This window comes from Malaclemys terrapin, chromosome 17 (genome assembly GCF_027887155.1).
Source record: "Malaclemys terrapin pileata isolate rMalTer1 chromosome 17, rMalTer1.hap1, whole genome shotgun sequence".
NCBI classification, from domain to species: Eukaryota; Metazoa; Chordata; order Testudines; family Emydidae; genus Malaclemys; species Malaclemys terrapin.
In genome coordinates this window covers 163050-187693 of record NC_071521.1, presented here as the reverse complement: position 1 = coordinate 187693, position 24644 = coordinate 163050, and the positions used below count along the sequence as shown (strand labels likewise).

General features: G+C 50.9%; 2 long non-coding RNA genes across 14 annotated transcripts; both read left to right on the top strand.

Annotated features, from left to right (window-relative positions):
• The first annotated feature begins 2425 nt into the window (after positions 1 to 2425).
• Positions 2426 to 7104, top strand: LOC128825182 (uncharacterized). Of its 2 annotated transcripts, XR_008442632.1 has the most exons (4): positions 2426 to 3256; positions 3567 to 4398; positions 4703 to 6801; positions 6975 to 7104. It is a non-coding gene; the product is annotated as an uncharacterized LOC128825182 (long non-coding RNA). The 2 variants fall into 2 exon arrangements; XR_008442631.1 differs by having other exon boundaries at positions 4703 to 7104.
• Positions 7105 to 9187: 2083 nt separating this feature from the next.
• LOC128825180 (uncharacterized) lies at positions 9188 to 22973 on the top strand. 12 transcript variants are annotated; one of them, XR_008442622.1, is made up of 10 exons: positions 9188 to 9673; positions 9985 to 10844; positions 11007 to 11998; positions 12154 to 12992; positions 13301 to 13375; positions 14010 to 14270; positions 14426 to 16469; positions 16770 to 17647; positions 17941 to 18801; positions 19120 to 22973. It is a non-coding gene; the product is annotated as an uncharacterized LOC128825180 (long non-coding RNA). The 12 variants fall into 12 exon arrangements; XR_008442620.1 differs by having other exon boundaries at positions 13301 to 14270; positions 14426 to 15945; positions 16327 to 16469; XR_008442623.1 differs by having other exon boundaries at positions 13301 to 14270; positions 17941 to 18571; positions 18666 to 18801.
• Positions 22974 to 24644: the final 1671 nt, after the last annotated feature.

Genomic DNA, 24644 nt, shown 5'->3' with positions numbered 1-24644 from the left:
TGGAGCCGTGGGATATGGGAAATGTGAAATGAAGAGACGATGCGACATAGCAGACGGAGATGCTAATTTATTTTTTGTTTTTTTTCCCCCTCTCTGCTGGGTTTAGTACCATGGAAAAAGTAGTCACACATCAGAGTCTACTGCCCTCATGCGATGGAAAGCGAGCAAGAGCGTCGAGACTCTGAGCATTGTTGATGCCACGCATAAGCCGTCCATCTCAGTGCCGAGGAGACGCCGCTGTCAGTGAGATAAGTGTCTGGTTTGGTGAGGGCTCTGCTCACGCCTCACCTAAGTTCAGGTAGGGAAGATCAGTACAGCTGGGCTGGGTTTGTTTGACAAGGTTTCTGACGAGTTGTGGTTACGGGAGAGAAAAGGTCCCTATTTTCAGAGGTTGCTCATTTCTCTGGTCAGGAACAGTGTCTCCTCTGCAGCAGAAGGTTGCCTCCAGGAGGATGACTCCAGGTAGTGAGTTGCTTGCCTTCCTCCCATGTTTTTTCTCTCTCTCTCTCTCTTTTCTAGTACGTTGGCCAACACACACCCTCTATCTCTCTCAGTCTATCCTTGCCTTTCCTCATGCTGTCTCCCTTCATAAGACACGGTCAGGCGTGATACGTGTGCATCGCCACAGGCTATGTCTCGGGAGCCATGGAGAAGTAGGAGAGGGCGAAAATCATGCAGGGCTGTTACTGTCAGTGTTAACTCGGTCTCTGTTCATCAAGTGGGGCTGATGTAGATGGGACTGGAGAGAGGTGTCATGATGAGGGCAAGATTTGAAGCAGCAATAGAGCTTTGTGTAGTGATGGTTCATGCTTGGCTTTTGCAGCTGCGCTTCCAGAGGAATTTTCCAAGAGCCCTATCCTGAGAAGAAAGTGGCAGAAGTGGACATGAGCAGACTGGACATCCATGTAAGCAGACATGAACAGTCCTCAGCTTTCTGCCTCCTGTTTAACTAGCTGTGAGTAAGTGGTCAGTGCTTTGAATTCCTCATCTTTGCTCGCTGTAGTATTCTTCACAGGCTGTGTGCTTCCTCGTTGGGTTCGGGACTCTGTGAGATTACGGCTGGGGAGTGGCCTGAGTCTGCTGTGCAGAGTGACTATGTCGGGTGCTGTTGCAAAGGGGTGCTTTTTGGTTGTAATGCTAAAGGTGTTATGGGGAGGGTTGAGGGCGGAGCCCCGTCGTGTGGGAGAGACGAAAAGAAGAGCCTATGAGACGTTGCCCACTGAGATGGTAACTTGCTTGTTTTTTTTTTTCCCCCTTGTGCTGGGTTTAGTACCAAGGAAAAAGAAGTCACGCATCAGAGTCTACTGCCCTCATGCGATGTAAAGTGAGGGAGAGCAGCGAGCCTGTGACCCCTGTTGATGCCAGGGAAGAGCCGTCTATCTGGGATCCGAGCAGACGCCACTCTCCGTGAGATAAGTGTCTGGTTTGGTGATTGCTGTGCTCGCGGTCCACCTTACTCCTGCTAGGGACCCCCTTGAGCTGGGGCTGGGTTTGTAAGAAATGGTTCCTGACCAGCTGTGCTTACTAGACAGACAAGGTCCCCATTTTCAGGGGCTGCTTATTTCTCTGGCCAGGAGCGGTGTGTCCTCCGCCGCAGAAGGTTGCATCTAGGAGGATGACTCCAGGTGGTGAGTTGCTTGCCTTCCTCCCATCTTTCTCTCTCTCTCTTCTCTTGGCCAACACACAGCCCCCCCCCCCCCTCTCTCTCTCCTTGTCTTTCCTTCTGCTATCTCCCTTTGTAAGACAGTGGTAGGCTTGCTAGGTGTGCATCCCCACAAGCCAGGTCTTGGGAGTCACGGACGAAAAGCATGCCGGGCAGTGGGTGCGAGAGTGGAGCGGTGACGGTCGGTGTTATATCAGCCTCTGTTCATTGAGCGGGGCCGAGGTAGATGGGACTGGAGAGGGAGGCAGGGCTGAGGGCAAGATTTCCAGCACCAAAAGAGCTCTGTGTAGTGATAGTTCTTGCTTGGCTTTATTAGTTCGCTGAGGAATTGTCCCGGAGCCCTAGCCGGAGAAGAATATGGCAGAAGTGGACCTGAGCAGCCTGGACATACTTCTAAGGAGACATGAATAGTCCTCATGTTTCTGCCTTCTGCATCGCTGGCTGTGAGTAAGAGGTCAGTGCTTTGAATTCCTCATCTGTAGTCGCTGTCGTGTTCTTCCCAGGCTGGATGCTCCCTTTTTGGATACAAGTCTCTGTGATTAAGGCAGAGGAAGGGACGAGAGTCTCCTGAGGAAACTGAGTATTTTGGGTGCCGTTACAATGGGTGCCTTCTAGTTGCAGTTGTAACATAGTAATGGGAGATGGGTTGAAGGTGGACCCGTGGGATATGGGAAATGTGAAATGAAGAGACGATGCGACATTGCAGACGGAGAAGCTAATTTCCCCCCCCCCCCCCTCTGCTGGGTTTAGTACCAAGGAAAACGAAGTCACACGTCAGAGTCTACTGCCCTCATGCAATGGAAAGTGAGCCAGAGCGTCGAGACTCTGAGCATTGTTGATGCCACGCAAAAGCCGTCCATCTGGGAGCTGAGGAGACGCTGCTGTCAGTGAGATAAGTGTCTGGTTTGGTGAGCGCTCTGCTCACGCCCAACCTGAGTCGAGGTAGGGAAGTGCAGTACGGTAGGGCTGGGTTTGTATGAAAAGGTTTCTGACTAGCTGTGGTCACGAGGGAGAAAAGGTCCCTATTTTCAGAGCTTGCTCATTTTTCTGGTCAGGAACAATGTCTCCTCCGCAGCGGAAGGTTGGATCCAGGAGGATGACTCAGGTGGTGAGTTGCTTGTTTTCCTCCCATATTTTTTTTCCTCTTTCTCTCTCTCTCTCTTCTCTAGTGTGTTGGCCAACTTTCTCACTCTCTTTCCTCTCCTCTCCTCGTGCCGTCTCCCTTCGTAAGACACGTGCAGGTGTGCTAAGTGTGCATCCCTACAGGCTAGGTCTCAGGATCCATGGAGAAATAAGAGCTAACGAAAATCATACGTAGCAGTGGCTGTCGGTGTTAACTCGGTCTCTGTTGGTCGAGTGGGGCCGAGGTAGATGGGATTGGACAGGGAGGCCAGGATGAGGGCAAAATTTGAAGCACCAATAGAGCTTTGTGTAGTGATGGCTCATGCTTGGCATTTGCAGCTACGCTTCCAGAGGAATTTTCCGGGAGCCCTAGACAGAGGAGAAAGTGGCAGAAGTGGACATGAGCAGACTGGACATCCTTGTAAGCAGACATGAACAGTTGTCAGCTTTCTGACTCCCGCATAACTGACTGTGAGTAAGCGGTCAATGGTCTGAATTCTTCATCTGTGCTCGCTGTAGTATTCTTCACAGGCAGTGTGCTTCCTCGTTGGGTATGGGGCTCTGAGAGATTACGGCTGGGGAGGGGCCGGAGTCTGCTGGGCAGAGTGATTATTTTGGGTGCTGTTGCAAGGGGTGCTTTTTGGTTGTAATGCTAAGGGTGTTATGGGGAGGGTTGAGGGCAGAGCCCCGTCGTGTGGGAGAGACGAAAAGAAGAGCCTATGAGACGTTGCCCACTGAGATGGTAACTTGCTTGTTTTTTTCCTCCTTGTGCTGGGTTTAGTACGGAGGGAAAAGAAATCAAACATCAGAGATTACTCCCCACGTTGGATGGAAAGCGAGTGAGAGCAGCAAGCCCGCAAGCATTGTTGATGCAAGTGAGGAGCCGTCCAGTTGGCAGTGGAGCAGTCGCTACTGTCAGCGAGATAAGTGTCTGGTTTGGCTCTGCGTAGGGCCCCACTGGCTCCAAGTAGGGATGCCCCGTTAGCTGGGGCTGGGTTTGTAAGAAATGGTTCCTAACCAGCTGTGGTTACGAGAGAAACAAGGTCCCCATTTTCAGGGGCTGCTCATTTCTCTGGTCAGGAACGGTGTCTCCTCCACAGCAGAAGGTTGGAACCAGGAGGATGACTCCAGGTGGTCAGTTACTTGCTTTCCTCCATTTTTTTCTCTCTCTCTTTCTCGCTCCTGTAGTGTGTTGGCCAACTTTCTCATTCTCTTTCGTCTCCTGTCCTCGTGCCGTCTCCCTTCGTAGGACATGGGCAGGCCTGCTAGGTGTGCATCCCCAAGGACCATGTCTCAGGAGCCATGGAGAAGTAGGAGGGGACAAAAATCATGCAGGGCTGTGACTGTCGGTGTTAACTCAGTCTCTGTTCTTCAAGTGGGGCTGATGTAGATGGGATTGGAGAGGGAGGCCAGGATGAGGGCAAGATTTGAAGCAACAAATAGAGCTTTAAGTAGTGATGGCTCATGCTTGGCTTTTGCAGATGCGCTTCCAGAGGAATTTTCCAAGAGCCCTATCCTGAGGAGAAAGTGGCAGAAGTGGACATGAGCAGACTGGACATCCTTGTCAGCCGACATGAACTGTCCTCAGCTTTCTGACTCCCGCATAACTGGCTGTGAGTAAGCAGTCAATGGTCTGAATTCCTCATCTGTCTTGGCTGTAGTATTCTTCACAGGCCGTGTGCTTCCTCATTGGGCACGGAGTCTGTGAGATTACGGCTGGGGAGGAGTCAGTCCGCTGTGCAGAGTGACTGTCGGGTGCCGTTGCAAGGGGTACTTTTTGGTTGTAATGCTAAAAGTGTAATGGGAAGATGTTTGAGGGAGGAGCACCGCCGTGCGGGAGAGGCGAAAGAAAGAGCCTATGAGACGTTGCCAAGTGAGATGGTAATGGATTTGTTTTTCACCTTGTGCTGGGTTTAGGACCGAGGAAAAAGAAGTCATGCGTCAGAGTCTCAAGCCCTCATGCAATGTAAAGCGAGCCAGAGCGATGAGACAGCGAACATTGTTGATGCCACGCAAAGGCCATCGAAGTGGGAGGGAAACGGCCGCCACTCTTACTTAGATAAGTATCTGTTTTGGTGATTGTTCTGCTCACGGCCCACCTTCCTCCTGGTAGGGATGCCCCGTTCTCTGGGGCTAGCTTTGTAAGAAAATGTTCCTGTCTAGCTGTGGTTATGAGGGGGACGAGGTCCCCATTTTCAGGGGCTGCTCATTTCTCTGGCCGGGACCGGTGTGTCCTCCACAGCAGAAGTTTGCATCTAGGAGGATGACTCCTGGTGGTGAGTTCCTTGCCTTCCTCCCATGTCTCTCGCTCTCTCTCTTCTCTAGTGTGTTGGTCAACTTTCTCACTGTCTCTCCTCTCCTTTACTCTCCTTGTGCCATCTTCCTTCGTAGGACATGGGCAGGTGTGCATCCCTACATGCCAGGTTTTGGGAGTCGCGGACAAAAATCATGCTGGGCAGTGGGTGCGAGAGTGGAGTGGTGACTGTCGGTGTTAACTCGGTCTCTGTTCATTGAACGGGGTCGATCTAGATGGGACTAGAGAGGGAGGCAGGGATGAGGGCAAGATTTCCATCACCAATAGAGCTCTGTGTAGTGATAGTTCTTGTTTGGCTTTATTAGTTTGCAGAGGAATCGTCCAGGAACCCTAGCCGGACAAGAATATGGCGGAAGTGGACCTGAGCAGCCTGGACATCCTTCTAAGGAGACATGAATAGTCCTCATGTTTCTGCCTTCTGCATCGCTGGCTGTGAGTAAGTGGTCAATGGTCTGAATTCCTCATCTGTGCTCGCTGTAATATTCTTCACAGGCCGTGTGCTTCCTCGTTAGGTACGGGGCTCTCAGATATTACGGAGTCTGCTGGGCAGAGTGATTATTTTGGGTGCTGTTGCAAGGGGTGCTTTTTGGTTGTTATGCTAAAGGTGTAATGGGAAGACGGTTGAGGCCGGAGGCCAGTCGTGTGGGAGAGATGAAAAGACGGGCCTACGAGGCCTTGCCTACTGAGATGGTAACTTGCTTGTTTTTTTCCCCCTTGTGTTGGGTTCAGTACCAAGGAAAAAGAAGTCACGCGTCAGAGTCTACTGCCCTCATGCGATGTAAAGTGAGGGAGAGCAGCAAGCCTGTAACTACTGTTGATGCCAGGCAAGGGCCATCTATCTGGGATCCGAGCAGACGCCTCTCTCCATGTGATAAGTGTCTGGTTTGGTGATTGCTGTGCTCACGGTCCACCTTGGTCCTGCTAGGGATGCCCTGTTAGCTGGGGCTGGGTTTGTAAGAAATGGTTACTGACCAGCTGCGCTTATGAGAGAGACAAGATCCCCATTTCTGGGGGCTGCTCATTTCTCTGGCCAGGAGCGGTGTGTCCTCCGCCGCAGAAGGTTGCATCTAGGAGGATGACTCCAGGTGGTGAGTTGCTTGCCTTCCTCCCATCTTTCTCTTCTCTTGGCCAACACACAGCCCCTCTCTCTCTCTCTGTCCTTCCCTTTCCTTCTGCTGTCTCCCTTCGTAAGACAGTGGTAGACGTGCTAGGTGTGTATCCCTACAAGCCAGGTCTCGGGCGCCATGGAGAAGTAAGAGTGGACGAAAAGCATGCGGGGCAGTGGGCACTAAAGTGGAGCTGTGACTGTCTGTGTTTACTCAGTCTCTGTTCATCGAATGGGGCTGATGTAGATGGGACTGGAGAGGGAGGCAGGGCTGAGGGCAAGATTTTCAGCACCAATAGAGCTCTGTGTAGTGATAGTTCTTGCTTGGCTTTATTAGTTTGCAGAGGAATTGTCCCGGAGCCCTAGCCGGACAAGAATATGGCAGAAGTGGACCTGAGCAGCCTGGACATGCTTCTAAGGAGACGTGAATAGTTGTCATGTTTCTGCCTTCTGTATCACTGGCTGTGAGTAAGAGGTCAGTGCTTTCAATTCCTCATCTGTAGTCGTTGTCGTTTTCTTCCGAGACCGTGTGCTCTCTCGTTGGCTCTGAGGCTCTGGGATTAAGGCAGAGGAAGGGACGAGAGTCTCCTGAGCAAAGTGAGTATTTTGGGTGCAATTACAATGGGTGCCTTCTAGTTGCAGTTGTAACATAGTAATGGATGATGGGTTGAGGGCGGAGCCGTGGGATATGGGAAATGTGAAATGAAGAGTCGACGCGACATTGCAGATGCTAATTTTTTTTTGTTTTTTCCCCTCTCTGCTGGGTTTAGTATCAAGGAAAACGAAGTCACGCGTCAGAGTCTACTGCCCTCATGCGATGGAAAGCGAGCCAGAGCGTCGAGACTCTGAACATTGCTGATGCCACGCAAAAGCCGTCCATCTGGGAGCTGAGGAGACGCCACTGTGAGTGAGATAAGTGTCTGGTTTGGTGAGGGCTCTGCTCACGCTCAACCTGAGCCCAGGTAGGGAAGCCCAGTACGGTAGGGCTGGGTTTGTATGAAAAGGTTTCTGACTAGCTGTGGTCACGAGGGAGAAAAGGTCCCTATTTTCAGAGGTTGCTCATTTCTCTGGTCAGGAACAGTGTCTCCTCTGCAGCAGAAGGTTGGATCCAGGAGGATGACTCAGGTGGTGAGTTGCTTGCTTTCCTCCCATATTTTTTTTCCTCTCTCTCTCTTCTCTAGTGTGTTGGCCAACTTTCTCACTGTGCCCCGCTCAATGAACAGAGACTGAGATAACACCGACCGTCACCGCTCCACTCTCGTACCCACTGCCCCGCATGCTTTTCGTCTGCGACTCCCAAGACCTGGCTTGTGGGGATGCACACCTAGCATGCCTACCACTGTCTTAAGAAGTGAGATAGCAGAAGGAAAGGCAAGGACAGAGAGAGAGAGGGAGAGGCTGTGTGTTGGCCAAGAGAAAAGAGAGAGAGAGAAAGAGAAAGATGGGAGGAAGGCAAGCAACTCACCACCTGGAGTCATCCTCCTAGATGCAAGCTTCTGTGGCGGAGGACACACCGCTCCTGGCCAGAGAAATGAGCAGCCCCTGAAAATGGGGACCTTGTCTCTCTAGTAAGCAGAGCTGGTCAGGAACCATTTCTTACAAACCCAGCCCCAGCTAACAGGGCGTCCCTAGCAAAAGCAAGGTGGACCGCGAGCACAGCAATCACCAAACCAGACACTTATCTCACGGAGAGTGGCGTCTGCTCGGATCCCAGATAGACGGCTCTTTCCTGGCATCCACAGGGGTTACAGGCTCGCTGCTGTCCCTCACTTTACATCACGTGAGGGCAGTAGACTCTGACGCGCGACTTCTTTTTCCTTGGTACTAAACCAAGCGCAAGGGGAAAAAAACCCAAGCAAGTTACCATCTCAGTAGGCAACGCCTCGTAGGCCCTTCTTTTTGTCTCTCCCCCACGACGGGGCTCCGCCCTCAACCCTCTTCCCTTTATACCTTTAGCATTGCAACCAAAAAGCACCCTTTGCAATGGCACCTGACATAGTCACTCTGCACAGCAGACTCTGGCCACTCCCCATCCGTAATCTCACAGAGTCCCGTACCCAACGAGGAAGCACATGGCCCGTGAAGAATAATACAGCGAGCACAGCTGAGGAATTCAGACTATTGACCGCCTACTTACAGCCAGTTATGTGGGAGTCAGAAAGCTGAGGACTGTTCATGTCTGCTTACAAGGATGTCCAGTGTGCTCATGTCCACTTCTGCCACTTGCTCCTCGGTCTAGGGCTCCTGGAAAATTCCTCTGGAAGTGCAGCTGCAAAAGCCAAGCATGAGCCATCACTACACAAAGCTGTATTGGTGCTTCAAATCTTCCCCCCATCCTGGCCTCCTTCTCCAATCTGTGCTCGCTGTAGTATTCTTCATAGGCCGTGTGCTTCCTCGTTGGGTACGAGGCTCTGGGATTAAGGCTGGGAAAGGGACGAGTCTCCTAAGGAAAGTGAGTATTTTGGGTGCCGTTACAATGGGTGCCTTCTAGATGCAGTTGTAACTTAGTAATGGGAGATGGGTTGAGGGTGGAGCCGTGGGATATGGGAGATGTGAAATGAAGAGAGTACGCGACATTGCAGACGGAGATGCTAATCCCCCCCCCCCTCCCAACCTGGATTTAGTACCAAGGAAAACAAAGTCACACGTCAGTCTACTGCCCTCATGGGATGGAAAGCGAGCCAGAGAGTCGAGACTCTGAGCATTGTTGATGTCACACAAAAGCCATCTATCTGGGAGCCGAGGAGACGCCGCTGTCAGTGAGATAAGTGTCTGGTTTCATGAGGGCTCTGCTCACGCCCAACCTGAGTCCAGGTAGGGAAGCCCAGTACGTTAGGGCTGGGTTTGTATGAAAAGGTTCCTGACTAGCTGTGGTTACGAGGGAGAAAAGTTCCCTATTTTCAGTGGTTGCTCATTTCTCTGGCCAGGAACGGTGTGTCCTCCGTAGGGGAAGGTTGGATTCAGGAGGATGACTCTAGGTGGTCAGTTGCTTGCTTTCCTCCCATGTTTTTCTCTCTCTGTCTGTCTTCTCTAGTACATTGGCCAACACACACCCTCTATCTCTCTCTCTGTCCTTGCCTTTCCTCATGTTGTCTCCCTTCGTAAGACACGGGCAGCTGTGTAATGTGTGCATCCCCACAGGCTGTGTCTCGGGAGCCATGGAGAAGTAGGAGGGGACGAAAATCATCCAGGGCTGTGACTGTCGGTGTCATCTCGGTCTCTGTTCATCGAGTGGGGCTGATGTAGATGGGGTTGGAGAGGAAGGCCAGGATGAGGGCAAGATTTGAAGCAACAAATAGAGCTTTAAGTAGTGATGGCTCATGCTTGGCTTTTGCAGCTGCGCTTCCAGAGGAATTTTCCAAGAGCCCTATCCTGAGGAGAAAGTGGCAGAAGTGGACATGAGCAGACTGGACATCCTTGTTAGCAGACATGAAAAGTCCTCAGCTTTCTGACTCCCGCATAATTGGCTGTGAGTAAGCGGTCGGTGCTTTGAATTGCCCATCTGAGCTCGCTGTTGTAGTCTTTGCAGGCCGTGTGCTTTCTTCTTGGGTACGGGGTTCTGTGCGTTTACAGCTGGGGAGGGGCCAGAGTCTGCTGTGCAGAGTGATTATTTCGGATGCCGTTGCAAGGGGTGCTTTTTAGTTCTAGTGCTAAGGGTATTATGCGGGGGAGGGTTTGGTGCGCAGCGTTGCTGTGGGGGAGAGGCGAAAAGAATAGCCTACGCGACGCTGCCCGCTGAGGTGGTAACTTATTTGTTTTTTCTCCTTGTGCCGGGTTTAGTGCCAAGGGAAAAGAAATCAAACGTCAAAGTTTACTCCCCTCGTCGGATGGAAAGCGAGCGAGAGCAGTGAGCCTGCGAGCATTGTTGATGCAAGTTTGGAGCCGTCTACTTGGCAGTGGAGCAGTTGCTACTGTCAGTGAGATAAGTGTGTGGTTTGGTGAGGGCTCTGCGTAGGGCCCCACTGGCTCCAAGTAGGGATGCCCCGTTAGCTGGGGCTGGGTTTGTAAGAAATGGTTCCTAACAAGCTGTGGTTACGAGAGAGACAAGGTCCCCATTTTCAGGGGCTGCTCATTTCTCTGCCCAGATGTGGTGCGTCCTCGGCAGCGGAAGATTGCATCCAGGAGGATGACTCAGGTGGTGAGTTGCTTGCGTTCCTCCCATTTTTTTTCTCTCTGTCTCTCTCTCTCCTCTAGTGTGTTGGCCAACTTTCTCAGTCTCTTTCCTCTCCTCTCCTCATGCCGTCTCCCTTCGTAGGACCACGGGCATCCGTTCTAGGTGTGCATCCTAGCCAGGTCTCGGGAGCCACGGAGAAGTAGGAGCAGACGAAAACCATGCGGGGCAGTGGGCGCTAAAGTGGAGCTGTGACTGTCTGTGGTTACTCGGTCTCTGTTCATCGAGTGGGGCTGATGTAGATGGAATGGGAGACAGAGGCAGGGATGAGGGCAAGATTCAACGCACCAATAGAGCTCTGTGTAGTGATAGTTATTGCTTGGTTTTATTAGTTTGCAGAGGAATTGTCCAGGACCCTAGCTGGACAGGAATATGGCAGAAGTGGACCTGAGCAGTCTGGACATCCTTCTAAGGAGACATGAATAGGCCTCATGTTTCTGCCTTCTGCATGGCTGGCTGTGAGTAAGAGGTCAGTGCTGTGAATTCCTCATCTGTACTCACTGTAGTTTTCTTCACAGGCCATTTGCTTCCTCGTTAGTTACGAGGCTCTGGGATTAAGGCTGGGGAAGGGACAAGATCTTGCCAACTGAGATGGTAACGGATTTGTTTTTTCGCCTTGTGCTGGGTTTAGGACCGAGGGAAAAGAAGTCACGCCTCAGAGTCTCAAGCCCTCATGTGATGGAAAGCGAGCCAGAGCAACGAAACCGTGAGCACTGTTGATGCCACGCAAAAGCCGTCCTACTGGGAGGGGAACGGCCGCCACTCTCAGTGAGATAAGTGTCTGGTTTGGTGATTGCTGTGTTAACAGCCCACCTTGCTCCTGCTAGGGATGCCACATGAGCTGGCGCTGGGTTTGTAAGAAAATGTTCTTGACTAGCTGTGGTTATGAGGGGAGCAAGGTCCTCATTTTCAGGGTCTGCTCATTTCTCTGGTCAGGAGTGGTGTCTGCTACGCAGCGGAAGGTTGCATCTAGGAGGATGACTCCAGGTGGTGAGTTGCTTGCCTTCCTCCCATGTCTTTCTATCTGTCTGTCTCTCTCTCTTCTCTAATGTGTTGGCCAACTTTCTCACTGACTCTCCTCTCCTCTCCTCTCCTTGTGCCGTCTCCCTTCGTAGGACACGGACAGGCATGCTAGGTGTGCATCCTAGCCAGGTCTCGGGAGCCATGAAGAAGTAGGAGCAGATGAAAACCATGTGGGGCAGTGAGCGCTAAAGTGGAGCTGTGACTGTCGGTGTTTACTCGGTCTCTGTTCATCCAGTGGGGCTGATGTAGATGGGACTGGAGAGGGAGGCAGGGATGAGGGCAAGATTTCCAGCACCAATAGAGCTCTGTGTAGTGATAGTTCTTGCTTGACTTTATTAGTTTGCAGAGGAATCATCCAGGAGCTCTAGCCAGACAAGAATATGGCAGAAGTGGACCTGAGCAGCCTGGACATCCTTCTAAGGAGACATGAATAGTCCTCATGTTTCTGCCTTCTGCATCGCTGGCTCTGAGTAAGAGGTCAGTGCTTTTGAATTCCTCATCTGTACTCACTGTAGTTTTCTTCACAGGCCGTGTGCTTCCTCGTTGGGTATGAGGCTCTGGGATTAAGGCTGGGGAAGGGACAAGAATCTCCTGAGGAAAGTGAGTATTTTGAGTGCTGTTACAATGGGTACCTTCTAGTTGCAGTTGTAACATAGTAATGGGAGATGGGTTGAGGGTGGAGATGTGAAATGAAGAGACTACGCGACATTGCAGACGGAGATGCTAATTTTTTTGGTTTTCCCACCCTCTGTTAGGTTTAGTACCAAGGAAAACGAAGTCACGCTTCAGAGTCTACTGCACTCATGCGATGGAAAGCGAGCAAGAGCATTGAGACTCTGAGCATTGTTGATGCCCACAAAAGCCGTCCATCTGGGAGCTGAGGAGATGCCGCTATCAGTGAGATAAGTATCTGGTTTGGTGAGGGCTCTGTTTACGCCCAACCTGAGTCCAGGATGGGAAGCCCACTAAGTTAGGGCCGGGTTTGTATGAAAAGGTTCCTGACTAACTGGTTACGAGGGGGAAAAGGTCCCTATTTTCAGAGGTTGCTCATTTCTCTGGTCAGGAACAGTGTCTCCTCCGCAGCGGAAGGTTGGATTCAGGGGGATGACTCCAGGTGGTCAGTTGCTTACCTTCCTGCCATTTTTTTTCCGTCTCTCTCTCTCTCTCCTCTTGTGTGTTGGCCAACTTTCTCACTCTTTCCTCTCATGTCCTTGTGCCATCTCCCTTCGTACGACATGGGCATGCGTGCTAGCTGTGCATCCCCACAGGCCAGGTCTTGGGAGCCATGGAGAAGTAGGAGGGGACGAAAACCATGCAGGGTTGTCTGTTGGTGTTAACTCGGTCTCTGTTCATCGAGTGGGGCTGATGTAGATGGGATTGGAGAGGGAGGCCAGGATGAGGGCAAGATTTGAAGCAACAAATAGAGCTTTAAGTAGTGATGGCTCATGCTTGGCTTTTGCAGCTGCGCTTCCAGAGGAATTTTCCAAGAGCCCTATCCTGAGGAGAAAGTGGCAGAAGTGAACATGAGCAGACTGGACATCCTTGTAAGCAGACATGAACAGTCCTCCGCTTTCTGACTCCCGCATTACTGGCTGTGAGTAAGCCGTCAGTGCTTTGAATTGCTCATCTGTGCTCGCTGTAGTATTCTTCACAGGCCATGTGCTTCCTCGTTGGGTATGGGTCTCTGTGAGATTACGGCTGGGGAGGGTCCAGAGTCTGCTGTGCAGAGTGACTATATCGGGTGCCGTTGCAAGGTGTTTTTTGGTTGTAATGATAAAGGTGTAATGGGAAGATGTTTGAGGGAGGAGCCCCTCTGTGCAGGAGAGGCAAAAGGAAGAGCCTATGAGACATTGCCAACAGAGATGGTAACGGATTTGTTGTTTCCCCTTGTGTTGGGTTTAGGACCGAGGGAAAAGAAGTCACGCCTCAGAGTCTCAAGCCTTCATGCGATGGAAAGCGAGCCAGAGCGAAGAGATAGTGAGCATTGTTGATGTCTATGTGTCGTCTATCTGGGATGCAAGCACACGCCACTCTCAGTTAGATAAGTGTCTGGTTTGGTGATTGCTGTGCTCACGGCCCACCTTGCTCCTGCTAGGGACGCCACTTTATCTGGGGCTGGGTTTGTAAGAAATGGTTCCTGACCAGCTTTGCTTTTCGGGAGAGACAAGGTCCCCATTTTCAGGGCCTGCTCATTTCTCTGGCCAGGAGCGGTGTCTCCTATGCAGCGGAAGGTTGCATCTAGGAGAATGACTCCAGGTGGTAAGTTGCTTGCCTTCCTCCCATGTCTGTCTGTCTCTCTTCTCTATTGTGTTGGCCAACTTTCTCACTGTCTCTTCTCTACTCTCCTCTACTTTCCTTGTGCCGTCTCCCTTCGTAGGACATGGGCAGGCGTGCTAGGTGTGCGTCCCCACAGGCCAGATCTCGGGAGTCGCGGACAAAAATCATGGGGGTAGTGGGTGCGAGAGTGGAGCGGTGACTGTCTGTGTTTACTCGGTCTCTGTTCATCCAGTGGGGCTGATGTAGATGGGACTGGAGAGGGAGGCAGGGATGAGGGCAAGATTTCCAGCACCAATAGAGCTCTGTGTAGTGATAGCTCTTGCTTGACTTTTAGTTTGCAGAGGAATCGTCCAGGAGCTCTAGCCAGACAAGAATATGGCAGAAGTGGACCTGAGCAGCCTGGACATCCTTCTAAGGAGACATGAATAGTCCTCATGTTTCTGCCTTCTGCATCACTGGCTGTGAGTAAGAGGTCAGTGCTTTTGAATTCCTCATCTGTACTCACTGTAGTTTCCTTCACAGGCCGTGTGCTTCCTCGTTGGGTATGAGGCTCTGGGATTAAGGCTGGGGAAGGGACAAGAATCTCCTGAGGAAAGTGAGTATTTTGAGTGCCGTTACAATGGGTACCTTCTAGTTGCAGTTGTATTGTAGTAATGGGAGATGGGTTGAGGGTGGAGATGTGAAATGAAGAGACTACGCGACATTGCAGACGGAGATGCTAATTTTTTTGGTTTTCCCACCCTCTGTTAGGTTTAGTACCAAGGAAAACGAAGTCACGCGTCAGAGTCTGCTGCTCTCATGCGATGGAAAGCGAGCAAGAGCATTGAGACTCTGAGCATTGTTGATGCCACACAAAAGCTGTCCATCTGGGAGCTGAGGAGACGCCGCTATCAGTGAAATAAGTGTCTGGTTTGGTGAGGGCTCTGTTTACGCCCAACCTGAGTCCAGGATGGGAAGCCCACTAAGTTAGGGCTGGGTTTGTATGAAAAGGTTCCTGACTAACTGTGGTTACGAGGGGGAAAAGGTCCCTATTTTCAGAGGTTGCTCATTTCTCTGGTCAGGAACAGTATCTCCTCCGCAGCGGAAGGTTGGATTCAGGAGGATGACTCCAGGTGGTCAGTTGCTTACCTTCCTGCCATTTTTTTTCCTTCTCTCTCTCTCTCTCTCTCTCTCTTCTCTAGTGTGTTGGCCAACTTTCTCACTCTCTTTTCTCTCTGTTCCTCGTGCCGTCTTCCTTCGTAGGAGACGGGTAGGCTTGCTAGGTGTGCATCCCCGCAGGCCAGGTTTCGGGAGCCATGGAAAAGTAGGAGGGGATGAAAATCATGCAGGGCTGTGTCCGTTGGTGTTAACTCGGTCTCTGTTCATCGAGCGGGGCTGATGTAGATGGGACTGGAGAGGGAGGCAGGGCTGAGAGCAAGATTTCCAGCACCAATAGAGCTCTGTGTAGTGATAGTTTTTGCTTGGCTTTATTAGTTTGCAGAGGAATCGTCCAGGAGCCCTAGCCGCACAAGAATATGGTGGAAGTGGACCTGCGCAGCCTGGACATCCTTCTAAGGAGACATAAATAGTCCTCATGTTTCTGCCTTCTGCATTGCTGGCTATGAGTAAGAGGTCAGTGCTTTGAATTCCTCATCTGTAGTCGCTGTAGTTTTCTTCACAGGCCATGTGCTTCCTCGTTAGTTACGAGGCTCTGGGATTAAGGCTGGGGAAGGGACAAGAATCTCGTGAGCAAAGTGAGTATTTTGGGTGCCGTTACAATGGGTGCCTTGTAGTTGCAGTTGTAACGTAGTAATGGGAGATGGGTTGAGGATGGAGCCGTGGGATAAGGGAGATGTGAAATGAAGGAGACTACGCGACATTGCAGATGAAGATGCTAATTTTTTTTTGGTTCCCGCCTCCCGCTGGGTTTAGTACCAAGGGAAACGAAGTCACGCATCAGGGTCTACTGCCCTCATGCGATGGAAAGCGAGCGAGAGCGTCAAGACTCTGAGCATTGTTGATGCCACGCAAAACCCGTCCCTCTGGGAGCTGAGGAGACGCTGCTGTCAGTGAGATAAGTGTCTGGTTTCATGAGGGCTCTGCTCACGCCCAACCTGAATCCAGGTAGAGAAGCCCAGTACAGTAGGGCTGGGTTTGTATGAAAAGGTTCCTGACTAGCTGTGGTCACGAGGGAGAAAAGGTCCCTATTTTCAGAGGTTGCTCATTTCTCTGGTCAGGAACGGTGTCTCCTCTGCAGCAGAAGGTTGCATCCAGGAGGATGACTCCACGTGGTGAGTGCTTGCTTTCCTCCGATGTTTTCCTTTCTCTCTCTCTCTCTTCTCTAGTACGTTGGCCAACACACAACCTCTAGCTCTCTCTGTCTGTCCTTGCCTTTCCTCGTGTTGTCTCCCTTCGTAAGACACGGGCAGGCGTGCTACCTGTGCATCCCCACAGGCTTTGTCTCGGGAGCCATGGAGAAGTAGGAGGGGACGAAAATCATGCAGGGGAGTGGGTGCGAGAGTGGAGCGGTGACTGTCGGTGTGAACTCGGTCTCTGTTCATCGAGTGGGGCTGACGTAGATGGGATTGGAGAGGGTTAGGCAGGGATGAGGGCAAGATTTGAAGCGACATATGGAGTTTTAAGTAGTGATGGCTCATGCTTGGCTTTTGCAGCTGCACTTCCAGAGGAATTTTCCAAGAGCCCTAGCCCGAGGAGAAAGTGGCAGAATTGGACATGAGCAGACTGGACATCCTTGTCAGCCGACATGAACTGTCCTCAGCTTTCTGACTGCCGCATAACTGGCTGCGAGTAAGCGGTCAGTGCTTTGAATTGCTCATCTGTGCTCGCTATAGTATTCTTCACAGGCTGTGTGCCTCCTCATTGGGTACGGGGCTCTGTGAGATTACAGCTGGGGAGGAGCCAGAGTCTGCTGCACAGAGTGATTATTTCGGGTGCCGTTGCAAGGGGTGCTTTTTAGTTCTAGTGCTAAAGGCGTAACGGGGGACAGGGTTTGGGGCGGAGCGCTGCCGTGTGGGAGAGGCGAAAAGAATAGCTTACACAACGCTGCCCACTGAGATAGTAACTTCATTGTTTTTTCTCCTTGTGCCGGGTTTAGTATCGAGGGAAAAGAAATCAAACGTCAGAGTTTACTCCGCTCATCGGATGGAAAGCGAGCGAGAGCTGTGAGCCCACGAGCATTGTTGATGCAAGTCAGGAGCCGTCCAGTTGGCAGTGGAGCAGTCGCTACTGTCAGTGAGATAAGTGTGTGGTTTGGTGAGGGCTCTGTGTAGGGCCTTCCTGGCTCTAGGTAGGGATGCCCCATTAGCTGGGGCTGGGTTTGTAAGAAATGGTTCCTGACCAGCTGTGGTTATGAGAGAGACAAGGTCCCCATTTTCAGGGACTGCTCATTTCTCTGGCCAGATACGGTGTGTCCTCGGCAGCGGAATGTTGCATCCAGGAGGATGACTCCAGATGGTGAGTGGCTTGCCTTCCTCCCATGTCTTTTTATCTGTCTCTCTCTCTCTTCTCTAGTACGTTGGCCAACACACACCCTCTATCTCTCTGTGTCTGTCCTTGCCTTTCCTTGTTCTGCCTCCCTTCGTAGGACACAGGCAGGTGTGCTAGGTGTGCATCCCCAGAGGCCAGGTCTCGGGAGCCATGGAGAAGTTGGAGCGGATGAAAAGCATGCGTGGCAGTGGGCGCTAAAGTGGAGCTGTGACTGTCTGTGTTTACTCGGTCTCTGTTCATCGAGTGGGGCTCATGTAGATGGGACTGGAGACGGAGGCAGGGATGAGGGCACAATTCAACGCACCAATATAGCTCTGTGTAGTGATAGTTCTTGCTTGGCTTTATTAGTTTGCAGAGGAATCGTCCAGGAGCCGTAGCAGGACAAGAATATGGCAGAAGTGGACCTGAGCAGCCTGGACATGCTTCTAAGGAGACGTGAATAGTTGTCATGTTTCTGCCTTTTGGATCGCTGGCTGTGAGTCAGAGGTCAGTGCTTTGAATTCCTCATCTGTGCTTGCTGAAGTATTCTTCATAAGCCGTGTGCTTCCTTGTTAGTTACGAGGCTCTGGGATTAAGGCTGGGGAAGGGACAAGAGTCTCCTGAGGAAAGTGAGTATTTTGGGTGCTGTTACAATGGGTACCTTCTAGTTGCAGTTGTAACGTAGTAATGGGAGATGGGTTGAGGGTGGAGCCGTGGGATATGGGAGATGTGAAATGAAGAGACTATGCGACATTGCAGACAGAGATGCAAATTTTTTTGTTTTTTCCCCCCTCTGCTAGGTTTAGTACCAAGGAAAACGAAGTCAAGCATCAGTCTACTGTCCTCATGCGATGGAAAGCGAGCCAGAGCATCGAGACTCTGAGCATTGTTGATCGCACGCAAAAGCTGTCCCATCTGGGAGCCTAGCAGATGCTGCTGATAGTGAGATAAGTGTCTGGTTTGGTGAGGGCTCTGCTCAGACTCCACCTGAGTCCAGGTTGGGAAGCCTAGTACAGTAGGGCTGGGTTTGTATGAAAAGGTTCCTGACTAACTGTGGTTACGAGGGAGAAAAGGTCCTTATTTTCAGAGGTTGCTCATTTCTCTGGTCAGGAACCGTGTCTCCTCTGCAGCAGAAGGTTACCTCCAGGAGAATAACTCCAGGTGCTTGCTTTCCTCCCATGTTTTTCTCTCTCTCTCTCTCTCTTCTCTAGTATGTTGGCCAACACACTCTCTCTCCTCTCCTCTCCTCTCCTCTCCTCTCCTCTCCTCATTCCCGTTTGTAGAACACTGGTTGGTGTGCATCCCCACAGGCCAGGTCTCGGGATCCATGGAGAAGTAGGAGTGGAAGAAAATCATGCAGGGTTGTGGGCGCTAAAGTCGAGCTGTGACTGTCGGTGATAACTCGGTCTCTGTCCATCGAATGGGGCCGAGGTAGATGGGATTGGAGAGGGAGGCCAGGATGAGGGCAAGATTTGAAGCACCAATAGAGCTTTGTGTAGTGATGGCTCATGTTTGGCTTTTGCAGCTGCGCTTCCAGGGGAATTTTCCAGGAGCCCCAGCCCGAGGAGAAAGTGGCAGAAGTGGACATGAGTGGACAGACTGGACAGCCTTGTAAGCAGACATGAACTGTCCTCAGTTTTCTGACTTCCGCATAACTGGTTGTGAGTAAGCGGTCAGTGCTTTGAATTCCTCGTCTGTGCTCGCTGTAGTATTCTTCACAGGCCATGTGCTTCCTCGTTGGGTACGGGTCTCTGTGAGATTTAGGCTGCGGAGGGGCCAGAGTCTGCTGTGCAGAGTGATTATTTCGAGTGCCGTTGAAAGGGCTGCTTTTTAGTTGTAATGTTAAAGGCGTAATGGGGTGGGGGAGGAAGATTCGTGGCGGAGCGCCATCGTGTGGGAGCGGCGAAAAGAATAGCCTACGTGACGTTGCCCACTGAAATGATAACTTTATTTGTTTTTCCTCCTTGTGCCGGGTTTAGTACCGAGGGAAAAGAAATCAAACGTCAGAGGTTACTCCCCTCGTCAGATGGAAAGCGAGTGAGAGCGGTGAGCCTGCCAGCATTGTTGATGCAAGTCAGGAATCGACCATTTGGCAGTGGAGCTGTCGCTACTGTCAGTGAGATAAGTGTCTGGTTTGGTGAGGGCTCCAGGTAGGGACGCCCCGTTAGCTGGGGCTGGGTTTGTAAGAAATTGTTCCTGACCAGCTGAGCTTACGAGAGACAAGGCCCCCATTTTCAGGGTCTGCTCATTTCTCTGGCCAGGAGCGGTGTCTCCTACGCAGCGGAAGGTTGCATCTAGGAGGATGACTCCAGATGGTGAGTTGCTTGCCTTCCTCCCATTTTTTCTCTCTCTCTTTTCTCTGGTGTGTTGGCCAACTTTCTCACTCTCCTCTCCTCTCCTCGTGCCATCTCTCTTCGTAGGACACGGGCAGGCGTGCTACGTGTGAATACCCACAGGCTATGTCTCGAGAGCCATGGAGAAGTAGGAGGGGATGAAAATCATGCAGGGCTGTGATTGTCGATGTTAACTCGGTCTCTGTCCATCGAGTGGGGCCAACGTAGATGGCATTGGAGAGGGAGACTAGGATGAGGGCAAGCTCTGAAGCACCAATAGAGCTTTGTGCAGTGATGGCTCATGTTTGGCTTTTGCAGCTGCGCTTTTCCAGGAGCCCGATCTTGAGGAGAAAGTGACAGAAGTGGACATGAGTGGACAGACTGGACATCCTTGTAAGCCGACATGAACAGTCCTCAGCTTTCTGACTCCCGCATAACTGGCTGTGAGTAAGCGGTCAGTGCTTTGAATTCCTCGTCTGTGCTCGCTATAGTATTCTTCACAGGCCGTGTGCTTCCTCGTTGGGTACGGGATTCTGTGAGATTACGGCTGGGGTGGGGCCAGAGTCTGCTGTGCAGAATGATTATTTCGGGTGCTGTTGCAAGGGGTGCTTTTTGGTTGTAATGCTAAAGGTGGAATGGAGAGGGTTGAGGGCGGAGGACTGCCCTGTCACCATTTGCTACACCCACAATTTCCCATTCCTGGGTCTATGGGAAAGGGAATTGACAGATGGGTTGGACTTTGTCAGAGTTTGAACCAGTGTTCCCTCTAATTTTTCCTACTCATGTGTGGAAGGAATTTTATGTGCACCAATATGGAGGTGATATTACCTCCCTATTGGTGCACGTAACAAAATTCATGTGGCGGGTGTGGGGCCGAGGCTTTGGGAGTGTGAGACGGGGCTCAGGGCTGGGGAAGAGTGTTGAGGTGCGAGGGGGTGAGAGCTCCATCTGGGGGTGTGGTCTCAGGGCTGGGGATGAGGGGTTTGGGGTCCAGGCTGCCCTGGGACTAGAGGAAGCGGGGGAGAGGACTCCCCGCAGCTCTCTCTCCCCGCAGCAGCACCTGGGCTGGGGGTAGAGGCACCTCTCCCTAATGCGTCAGCTCCAGGGCTGGGGCCACAGGATAGGTGCTTCTTCCCCGGCCGCAGCAGGTCCGGGGCTGGGGGAGAGGCATGTCTCCGCGCCACAGCCCTGAGTCCCTGCACAGTGCTTAATATGCTGCTGCGCAGCTTAGAGGTAACTTAGTGATTTCACACAAGTTGAAACCTATTTTAATAAATTTTTTTCTAAATTAGCAAAATCTTGTTTTACTTGTGTGTAAATTTTAAAAAGAGGTTTCACAGGAGCAACGGCTGTCCACCCCTCGCTTGGTCTAGAGTCAGCCATTCCTGCCAACCAGCAATTCAAGCACCAGTGAAGTCATGTGATCATAAAAATAGACTTGATAATGTTTTGGTTTTTAATAATGTATTAAATATGGTAAATGAGAGTCACAATAAAACCCTAGGAAGTGTTAGAAGAAGATATGAAGGTTTCTTGAAAAGTTAAGAATTAAAAGGTATGAAACTCCATTTCCTGGAGGTAATGGGAAAGAGTGGCCAGTTCAGGGAATCGGAACAGCTGAGCAGACCAATTTGTGAACATCTCTGTTCAGATGTCACTTGTATGTAAACACCTGAATGAAGACTGTGAGTATTTAAAGAGCAGGGTGTATGGGGGAGAGAGGGAAGGTGTCAGAAACTCACTACATCATTTCAGAGAGAGAAGAGCAGCCTTGTCTAGACCTTCCCCGCTCCCCCCCCCACCTTCCTTTTGCCCCTGTTACTGTACATGGTCTGCTTGCTCCAGCATCCTCAACAGCAAAGTAACAGATTCTGCTGGGGACTGTTTTATAACACTACAGGAGCTCGGGGGGGCTCTTGCTGTGGCTCAGGTATGATGTTCCAGGCTGTAATCCTGACCAGTGTGGGGCTATGTCACCTGACCGGCAACGAGGGGGGGGGGGGAGGACACCTCACCGTGCTTCTCTGTTATAGCTCTGACTTGGGTAGCTCACAAACAGCCTGTCAGCGTGATGCTCCCCGCCCCCCCCCCCAAGTGTCTGTGTGTGGCTACGACTCTGATCCCAGAGCTTGTCAGCACTCACCAGTCACACTTTGGCTTCCATCAGACCTGGGCTACCACATGCAGGGTGACCCCAACACACTCCCTGTCCTGAATTTTACCCCAGAAACGTGTTGTGCACTGTCCAGCCATCTCCTGGACAGGCCAGATAGATTAGGTCTGTTGTACCTCTAGGAGGTCAATATACAAAAATCTGCCACCTTGTGGATAATTCCATTTACAGTTCACAACACTGGATTAGTTTTGGTTCAAGAATAAAATAAGTTTTTTTAACTACGTAGAGAGGTTTTAAGTGAACAAAAGTAATAAGGCATTAAAGAAGAAATGGTTACAGAAAAAATAAAGAGAAAATGCTTTCTAAACTTAACGAACTAGGCTTGTGAAGTCTCTTCCCACAGGTTCCAGTAATATTGCTGCCCAAACCCTCAGGCCAGGATCTGCTTCCAGGGTCCAGCAGCTGTTTCTCTGATCATCTTAGGTGAAAGGGAGATTAGGAGGGAGAGAGAACTTGGGTGTTTTTGCCCTTCCCTTTTATAGCTCGGTCACCATTTGAAAAACATTTTCCTAAGTGTTCACCTTAGGTTAAGTTTTTTCTTGCTGAGAGCATGGAGTTTGGTGGAAGAAGGAGGCTTTGTGCTGTTTCTGTTCATCAGTGTATACTGCTTCTTTCTTCCCTCTCTTATCCTCTGTGGAATCTGTTTACAGCTGAAATGCAAATTGAGGCAAACGCACATCCCTTTCTTTAGGACAGGTGTGCTTGATCACTTCCACCTAATCAGGCTATGTGAATTGGAACTTGTGCTTTTAATACCCTATAGGTGGAATTTCATAACTTTACACAGACTGTTGCTACCGCCATTTCACCAAAATAGTATTGATCACTGAGTTTCAAATGCTACCTCACAAGGCATATTTTGTCCAAAGATTGTTACAATAGTGTGTAGGGTGTGAATACAGGGGTGCATTTGGCCACAGTGGGTTGGGAATTATCCATTTGTGAAGGGCTCGTTAACCTTTACCCTTCCCTGGAAATTGCCAGACAATGAAGGGAAGTGGAGAATTCTTGCTCCAATCCTGAATTGCTGGAAATCCCAGGCTCGCTGGAGCTTGTTTGATTTCCCAGTGGAGTCAGTTTTTCTCCCTGGAGGATTATGATTTTCCCCATTGTAGTTAGTTGCAATTTGTCTACTTCCCCACAGACCCTCACTAGCTTCTCTAGGCGTTATCTCATTGCTTCAAATTAAAACTGCTGCCCTTTGGGTCTGTATGTTCTGGGGTATTTGCTGTCATGAGTGACTGTGCTGGCTTGGGCAGGTGCTGGGCAAGGTGGGGGTTGTAAGTTTCTGATGAAGAATGCTGTGTGTTAAATAAAATTACCCTGTGACAAACAGTGGCATTTGGCTCTTTTCTTAAAGTGTGAAATAGCAACCAGGGGTCACTGCCTAAATGGGGGGGAGGGGGATGGGTGGACACACATGGCACTGTCCCACCTGTGACACCTCAGCACTTTGAGTCCCCAAATCCTTGTACCTGCCATCACTCATTAACAGTGCCTCCCTCCACTCCTTACAGCAATCCAAGCTGTAGAAAGTTGATGTGCTGAGAATACGGTGTAGCACATGGAGAGCCTGCAACAGAGCAAGACCCTGGGAAAAGACTCCCTGGCACTCTGTAGTCTCCCATGGGTTGGGGAGGATCCATCTCGGGGGAGGGTTGGTCTGCCCCAATGCAACCCAGAGGGAGGGTCCACACCACCTATCAGGATCAGTGGGATGCACTCTCTTGCCCCCCGTGGTCTCATATGAGTCATATAGGATCTGTCTGACCCAGGGATGATCCATGCCATGCTGAGGAGAGTTCATGCTGCCTGCTCAAGGTGTCACTCCTCCTCTTCATGGGGACTTTGGGGAGATTCTTGTTGATGTAACAGGATCACAGAGCACGAGTGGTTGGTTGAGTATCTTCGGGACTATGGGATCTGGGCCTGAGAGGTGTGAACTCAGAGTCATGGCTCCGGGCTTAAGAGAAAAGGGGCTGAGACTAGAGATGCACTGTCACCCTACAGCTCCACTACTGCAGCACCCAAAAGCCTCACTCAGGTCCGGGCCTCATTGTGTTGGGTGCTGCATGGAAAATCAGTGAGAAACAGAGATGTCTGGAGATGGATAGATGAGCATCTCTGGCATACAGAGGAGGGGTGGAGAGGTGTGTGTGGCACATGGAGGACAGATGGTGATGCTGCAGGCTGACAGGGTTGTGGGTTTGGCTGGTGGCTGATTGCCACAGCAGCTCCTAGCTCCCCATTTGCTGTGCTGTTTTTGATGCTGACCCATCTCTTGCAGCCACCGCCAAGCCAAGCCTGGCCACAGAGCAGCGCTACAGCAGGTCCATGGACTAGCTGCACACTGTGCTCCTTAGCTGCTCAGGGACGGACAAGCACTTGGGTTCCTGGCTGCTGAACAACCTGCCCCTCTCCTGCACCCAGAGTAGCCTGCTCATCACAGAGACCAAGACCAGCCCCCAGCTGCCCTGGCAGCCACTGTCCCTAATGTGGAGAGCCTGATGTCGGGTGGGGGGAAACATCCCAGTATCTCCTCTGTAGTGTCAGGACGTACTGTTACAAATTGCTCCTTGTCCCAATTTTCTACCAGTTGCATAGCACGTTTTTGCTGTCCTCATGCAATTCACCAGCCCTGGGTCTAGGAGTAGCGATTTGTGGCAGATGGGGTATGCAATGTCACAGTGTGCTACTTCTGGCAAATCTCTGTTTGAAATTGGGACACATGAAATGAGTTTTCTAACAATACATTTTTCTAAGTTAGAAAACATTTGTTTTATTGAGATCCAAATTTAATATGGAGATTTCATGGGGTAGGAAACTGACAGGGCAGACACCATCCATCACAAATTGCTACTTCTGGAGCAGGGCTGAGACAATCAAGGAAATCAGGCAGCATTCAAGTGTTATGGGCATAAATAATAGCCTGACATTAAAAAACAAAAACAAAACATGAGTATTAAAACCTGTAATTTACTATTTCACCATAAAA